This window comes from Solanum stenotomum, chromosome 10, assembly GCF_019186545.1.
Source record: "Solanum stenotomum isolate F172 chromosome 10, ASM1918654v1, whole genome shotgun sequence".
Taxonomy (NCBI): domain Eukaryota; kingdom Viridiplantae; phylum Streptophyta; class Magnoliopsida; order Solanales; family Solanaceae; genus Solanum; species Solanum stenotomum.
In genome coordinates this window covers 33,012,977-33,021,811 of record NC_064291.1, presented here as the reverse complement: position 1 = coordinate 33,021,811, position 8,835 = coordinate 33,012,977, and positions in this window count along the sequence as shown.

Below are 8,835 nucleotides of genomic sequence, written 5' to 3'. Positions count from 1 at the left end.
CTAGTCTATAATAATGAGACAGATTATAGAAAAATTAAAATGAACATTCATTAAAGAACCTAAAGATTCTTTTAGATGGTGAATTTTCTTGTACTGCTTATTATCAAGGCAAGTTAATTGTGAGACCATCATTAGTGAAAGTTGAGCTTAAGTCTCCTCTGTTCTCAAAACATATAAATGGGATATTTGTGGACCTATTCACCCACCTAGTAGGTCTTTTAGATACTTTATGATCGTAAAAAATGCTTCTCCTAAATGGTCTCAAGTGTGCCTATTGTCATCTTGTAACTTGGCATTTACAAAATTATTGGCATAAATAATACGATTATGAGAACAATTTCCTGATAATTAGATTAATTCTCAAATACAGTAGAGTATTTATCTCAAACATTTAATAATTATTGCCTACCGATTGAAATAAGAGTTGAACATACTGTAACTCATGTTCACACTCAAAATGATCTTGCTGAATCATTAATTAAATGTCTGCAGTTGATAGCAAGACCGCTGCTTATGAAAACTAAGTTTCCTACTTCTATGTGGGGTCATGCAATTTTACATGCTACAACACTTATTCGTCTCAGACAGAAAAATTGTCATAAGATTTCCCCATTGGAATTGATTTTGAATCAAGAACCTAATATATCCTATCTAATTTTTTTAAAATGTGTTGTACACGTGCATGTGGCACCACCGCACCATACTAAGATGAGACCTTAAAGAAGGTTAGCAATATATGTTGTGTTTGTATCAGCCTCTATTATTTGCTACCTTAAACAATTAACTAGAGATATGCTCCTTGCTCGATTTGCAAATTGTCAGTTTGATAAGTTATTTTTCCTAAAATTAGGGAGAGAAAATGATATTAGAAGATAAATTTTATGGAAAAAATCATCGTTGTCTCATCTTGATCCATGTACTTTTATTTGTGAGTAAAAAGTACAAAAAATTATCCACATACAGAGAATTGTAAATCAAATGCCAGACGTATTTACAGATTTGAAAATGATTACTAAATCACATACTACTGCAGAGAATGTCCCAATTCATATTGATGTCCCTATAGAACCGTCTACTAGTGTCATAGCCAATGAGTCAAAAGCACGCTTGAAGTGTGGTAGATCATTGGATTATAAGGATCAAAATTTTAGAAAAAGAAAAATGAAAGGACAGGATGACACTACGAAAGAATCTCATATGAAAGTTTAAGAGGTGAGAAATTCTGATATCCTTGAAGGAATCAATGAGCTTGAGACTCAAGAAAATAAGGAACTATCCAAAAATTTAAGTGGTGTTGAAACTAATCTGAATCGTTCAGAAATAGTGGCGGATTATGTCTTTGCATATAATGTTACAATAAAAATCATGCAAGATAGTGAGAATCTTAAACCTCAATTTGTTGTAGAATATCGACAATGAAGTGATTAACCAAAATGGCAAGAAGCAATTCAACCATAATTGAATTAACTTGTCAAGCGTGAAGTTTTTGGACCTATAGTTCAAACACCTAATGATATTAAACTTGTTGGATATAAATGGGTCTTTATGCAAAAAAGAAATGAGAAAAATGAAATACAAAGGTATAAGACACACCTTATTGCTCAAGAATTTTCGCAAAAGCCTGATATTGATTAGGAAGAGACATACTCACCTGTTATGGATGCAACAACATCACATTATCTCATTAGATTCATAGTCCATGAGAGATTTAAAATACATTTGATGGATATGATTACAACATATCTTAATGGATCACTCGATAATGAGATATACATGAAAATCTCCGAAGAATTTAAGATGCCCAAAGCATATAGTTCAAAGCCTCGGAAAATGTATTCAATTAGATTGAAAATTTCATTGAATGGTTTGAAGCAATCTAGACACATGTGGTGTAACCATCTTAATGAGTATTTATCAAAGTAAGGTTATATAAATGAGTCGATTTTCCCATGTATTTTTATAAAGAAAACAACATTGGAGTTTGTTGTGCTTGTGATTTATGTTGGTGACACAAAACTTATTAGAAATCCAGTAGAGTTTAAAAAACAATTGATTATCTAAAGAATTGACTTGAGATAAAGACCTCAAAAGGACAAACTTATGTCCTGATTTGCAAATTAAGCATTCGACAAACAGTATTTTTGTTCATAAATTTGACTACAAAGAAAAAGTGTTGAAAAGATTTTATATGAATGAAGCACATCCATTAAGTACTCTGATGGTTGTTCAATCATTTGATGTGAATAAGGATCCATTCCAACCTCAAGAAAAGAATGAAGAAATTCTTGATCCTGAAGTGTCATATCTTAGTGAAATTGGTGCACTAATGTATTTTGCTAATAATACAAGGTCTGATATAGCTTTTTTGGTTAATTTGTTAGCAATGTATAGTTCTACTACCACTAGGAGACACTCAAATGGGATCAAACACATATTGTGGTATCTAAAAGGGACTATGTTTCTCCCAAATATACACACAAGTGTACGCGGTCGCTCAAGTAATATAGTTTTTTTAGAAACTAGGTTTCGTCCCAAGGGACTTATGATCAACTTATATTTAATACTCAATTCCACAACTCGACAAAAGTAACCTTTTAAAAGAGTTTGATGATTGTTAACTACTACTATGATTTATGCAATAAATAAAAATAACTAGTGTGAACGACTTCAAAGTAATGTTTCAAACAAGTAAAAGACAATTCCAGGGCTGCAACATGCTTTGGACTTCATGTATCGTATTTCAGGCAATGAACTAATTTCGATTATCAAGTTACTGATTTACAGGGTTAATTATATAAGTAGGGTCTTTCGACCTCTAGTCACCTACTCCAATTAGTTGTCTAACTACATCGTTGAGCGGGAATAGGCAATCCTAATTGGCAAGCATTTATATTTCATCCTGTTTCTTAACCAAGCTAGGTGTTCGTCTGGGCGTCTCTCCTAAACACAAATCAACTCAATGGAAGATCAAGCTTTTTATATTCTTTGATCTATCTACCTTATCCTCTCTCGATTTTAAGAATAGACAAGAGATTTAATTATGTGGTGATCAAGCATGAAATACTAAAATAAGAATATAAATGTAACTTAAAACGATAACCAAGAATTAATTAAAAAACCTTAAATATTCAGCAATCAATCCGTAGCTACAACCCCAGAACAAGGGCGTTTTGCCACTCATACTATTCAAAAACCGCAAAATATAATTGTTCATGCGATTTCCAAAATAAAAAAGAGTTAGAAAATTGAAACCTATTACAAAACTTGGATCTTGCTCTTGCACACCAAAATAAAGTTGAACTCCCTTAAAAATAAACCTAGGACCTATTTATAAAGTTTAGGAAAAGTATTTCCAAATTTAGCCCAAGAAGGAATCCTAATTAAACCAAACTTTTGTCGAAACGTCCGCCAGACCTTGGGGTGCCGCGCCAAAATCGCACTTGGCAGAATGACACGCCGCGCTGCCAGTGCGCCCAAAATGGGCCTCTGAACTTTGGGCCTGGTGCGTCGCGCCCTTGCTGCGCCAGTGATGGTGGGGCGCTGCGCTAGCTTCTGTTTTTAGCGTCACTTGTCGTCATCAATTCCTTTTCTCTCATGATTCATTTGCTTTCCTTAGGAACCCTTCAAACAAAGCTAATCATGTATATTAATATGCAATCATCACAATCATAAGTCAAAACATGCTAGTTAGATTACTGAATGTCCTAAAACTTACGTTAAAGATGGGTAATTTGCAAGAATTGGACATATAAATATGCCCAATATTATACTACTGATATATGCTTATTTTATTCTAATAATTGTAGTCCCGATATTATTGGTTACGCTGGTGCAGGGTACTTCTATGGCCCACAAGAAAATTAATCTCAAACAGGCTATGTGTTGATATGTGGAGGTACTTCCATATCTTGAAGATCTACAAAGAAGTCTAATGTAGCCATGTCATCAAATCATGTTGAGATCATAACTATTTATGAAGCAAACCCAAAAATGTTTGTGGTTGAGGTCCATGGTACATCTGATTCGAGAAAAAAGTGATTTGAAATGCGATAATGACCCACAATTTTATATGAAGATAATGTTGCATGTATATCACAATTAAAGGTTGATTCATAAAAGGAGATGTAACAAAATACATTTCGTAAAAGTTTTTCTGCACACATGAGCTCCAAAAGAATGATGATATCAATGTGCAACAGATTCATTCGAGTGACAATGTGGCTGATTTGTTCACTAAGTCTCTACCAACTGCAACTTTCAAGAAGATGGTGCATAAGCTTGGAATGTGAAGATTCAACTCTCTAGATTGATGTTCTCATTAGGGGGAGTTAATATGCACTGTACTCTTTTTCCCTTACGAAGTTTTGTCCCACTGAATTTTCCTTGTAATGTATTTGATGAGGTAGCCTAGATGCATATTATTAAGTATGTGGACTCTTTTCCTTCACTAGAATTTTCTTTCTTCAACGAATTTTTTCTAGTAAGGTTTTAACGAGGTGTATTCTCTATCAAATTGACATTCAAGGGGGAGTGTTATAAACATATTTGTATTCTAGTAAATGTCTATTATTGTCACGACCCAAAGTACCCCCTAGACATAACATGGCACATAGGAGCCCGAAGGGCCCTACACAATCCACTTAGCATACATCATACAAGATAATAAAATTAAAGAGTTTAAAAGACAGTTTTGTATCAAAGAGTTTGACAAAACGAAGCGAAAGTCTAAATAGTCTCAAAGCCATCTATTACATCAAGAGTCATTAGGACGTAAACCATGAATCACATACAATATCTTAAAATTAAAGATGATAAGCAATAAAAGTTTCGGTTCTCAGAATATGAGGACTCACCACTTCTCTAAAACTACTAAAGTGATCACTAGCCAAGAGGATGCGCAATAAGAGTGTCGAACCCTACATTAGTGAAAAAATGTAGGAAAGAGTATGTGTTAGTACAAAAAATGTACCAAGTATGCTAGCAATGTATAAAATTTATGAAATCATGCTAAAAGGACTTTTCATGATATGCAAAGACCAAGATAAAGCATAATATAAGAGGTTAGAAGCATAATCATGATCATGGTCAATGTAAGCAAAAATCATCTTTGAACACATGTGAGAATACTTCTAGAAATAACCTTAGTTCATCATTATTATGGGAGATTTACCTTTAACTGACATAGAGACCATGTGAGCTATAACATAAAATTTGAGGTCTATACCATACTGAAAAGGGGTGTCCTACTTGTCAAGGTAAGGACCGTGAACTTCTAACTTACGTGGATCCACTAGCTAATGTCTATCTAAGACCATCATCGTCTATCTAAGAGAATCATCATATGGTGGTACATAGTTATGGTTCATGAGTAGTCGTCACTTGTCCACTCGGTGCTAAGCATAAATCCCACAGAATAGTTATTAATGCAACTTGTCTTATCATTATTAGACATGAGTAATCGCCGCTTGTCTAATCATCCATGGAAAGACACGATTAAGTAACCAATCCAAGATAGAAACTTCATAGAGTAACTCCTTAGACCATGCGTGAGAAAACCTTTCACCATCCATGATCTTTTCATAATAGCTTTTAAGCCCCATAGTCATTCACTTCATGCTAGAAATGTCCTACTACTAATGGAAATAGTTTTGAAAGCATGATCTATAATTATTGATGGGATATCCGAATACCATACTAATCAAGACCTAATTTAGGAAATAGCCCGAAAAGCATTGAGGACAAATTTATATGTTGTTCATGTCATGTGGCCAAGCTTCATACAATATATAGATACCTTCATCTATAAGCTTACTTGAGTCATAAGCATTACTTTCATAAAACATGCATTTTCAATAATTCAAATGATTCATCATATTTTCAAAGTCAAAGCATCCTCAAATTTATTTACATCAATTTCATAAAGAAAAGACATGCATATCTTCATAAATTCATGTTTCATGGTTCATAATCAAAATCATGGATCTTGCATGGGTTCATGGGAATTCAACTTAGAAACATGTAATACTTCAATTCATGCATAAAATGACATAAAACAATCAATTGGATTGACATTAAAAGGAACCCATGACAATTGAATAGAACCCTAATTTGATTGGGGACTCTAACTTTATAAAATTGGAAAATTTAGAAACCCTATGGAGGAAAGAGCTCCATAGGTGAAGACTATCATAGCTTGATGCCAAAAGCTTGCAATTAATGGAGGATTTCGAGACTTGATCTTGAAACCCTAGACTTTTTCTTCTTTCTTAGAGAGATAAATATTTGAGAGGATGAACTTGATCAACTTTTGAGAATTTAGGAGAATGAATTGAATTGGGTGATTTTGGGGATAAAAGTGTTTATAGAGGGCTAGAGTAGAAGGTAAAACGACATAGTATTAAGTTAAAACAATTGGGAAAATACTGAAACAACCTTAACCGAAGTACCTCTCATGAGGGACTTTACTTAAACGGGAATATCCGTTTACTCTAGGCTCGGAATTAGGCAAACTCGGTGGTGTTGGAAAGAGGTCTCAAAGATCTATAATTTGCTAGGTCATGGGCCACCTAATTTACTTTGTGCTGAAAGATATGATCGATTAAAGTTGACCTAAACTTCTAAGTCTGATAAGTCTCCTTCACGGATGACTTGATGGTCCGAGTGAAGCTTCATAGACCGTTTAGACATCCATGGTCCTTAACAGTGACTTGGGGTGAAACCCCTTTCTGACTGGGTGACTTGACGACTCACTAGACAAGCCGTCTAAGTCACCACGGGCCGTCTTGGCGTCCGTCTAGGTGACCCCTTCCTGGGATAGATTCTGGAAAACCTTCACGAGCCCCTTAACGGGCCGTGGTCCCCCACACGGCCCGTTTAGGCCTCCGTAGAGGGTTCCATGGTCCACTTTTGGGTTCTTGACTTGCCCGCTTGACCCTTTCTAGCCTTTTTTCAAATCGAAGGTGTTGCAATATCTCCCCCTTGAGAACATTCGTCATCGAATGGAACTCAAACTAGCATGATAAGAGTAGGAGAGATACTAATAACCCAACATTAATGCAACTTCATCAAAATACACATAACCAAGGAGGAACCTCGACTCCAAGCTAAAAAAATGTTCAACACATCATTTCGTAAGGTCTATATGCAACGCATACTCAAATACATATAATAATGAAGCAATCAATTAAGCTAAATCATATCTTCAAAAATCAAAATTTTCATGAGTATGTATGCATGAGGAAACATGGGAATGACTAAAACACAAGAATCCTAAAGGGTGAACCATGAGGGGCTAATGCCTCAAGCTAGACCCGAAGATAGAAGGAAAAAGATAGAGATACTAAGACACCACATCAGCTTTGGCCTTTCACATACCAGACCAGAGCAAAGAACCCTTCCAACAATTTAAATAGTTCTACACACACCTAACATGAAGCACACTATCTCCTCCCTGGGAGCAAATATCTCTAGTCTTTTCAAATCCATCTCCCTCAATCCAAGCATAACACCAAAGTCTTAACAACCACAGAACCACTGATACATGTAAACACTTAAGAAGTTTTCATAAGGATTTCAAGGACTACTCCAAACACAATCACTATACATTGAGTCTTATCATAGCCAATGAAACACTCAATATCAAGTAATGTATAACCATAAGCTAAAAGACTATAACTTACCAATTACCGCATCCGGGGAACCGTCATGATCTTGTCGAGTCTGAAGAGCATAAAACCTAGTTTGTTTCTGACCACCACTAGGACCTGAGGAAGGAAAGGGTTGTGCTCGTCGACAATTATCTCTCTCATTCCTAGTAATCGAAGGACAAACTCTTATCTTATGATCCATTTTTTCACAACCAAAACATGCATTTGAACCGGATAGACACTCACCCTTATGTCTTCTCCCACACTCCTGACTCTCTGATCACATTTGCTCACTACAACCCTTACCTTGAGAGTGATTACCTCCATCGGACCTTGAATGTGAGAATTCGCCATTATCCCTTCTTGCCCTCTTTTAATCCCTATTTTTCTCCTTAACCCTTTCTTCTTCTATTTGTTGTGCATGAGCCATCAAATGGGAGACATCCACTTCCTTAAAAATCATGGAGGTTAGGCATTCTTTGACTACTAAGTCGGAAGCACCTGACACAAATATACTCATCCTTGTCCTTGGATCGGCAACCATAGTTGGAGCATATTTGGACAATTGCGTGAATTTAAAAGCATACTCCTTCACACTTATATCCCCTTGATGAAGGTTAAAAAACTCAAGTACCTTTACCTCCCACATCTCAAGGGGAAAGAACCTACCAAGAAAAGCAACCTTAAATTTCTCTCAATCAAGAGGACTCGCATGTACCACCCCCTCTTCCTTCCATTGATTGAACCAAACTTGAACAACACATTTGAGTTGGTAAGCGGTCAATTCTGCCTTTTCTATTGAAGTGATACCCATAATTCCCACTATCTTATAAACCTCATCGATGAACTCTTGAGGATATTCCTCAACTTTAGATCCATGAAATTCCAAAGGATTCACCCTAGTAAAGTACCTCACTCTAGTTGTCGTCGTACCCACCCTTGGGTTCACGAGAGCCACAACCTCCCTATTTGCTTGAGTTGTCATAGCTTGGGCCAATACATAAAATGCGGCTTGAAACTCATCATATTCACTTGCTCGACCGACACTTTGGGAACCTCTTGTCTCACATTTTCACGAACATTCCTTCTCAGTGGATTCCTTTTGTGGAGGCATATTCTGAAAAACATTGGATAAGGATTTAGAAAGAGACATATAAAGTTACACAATATCGCACGACTTTAGAATGAT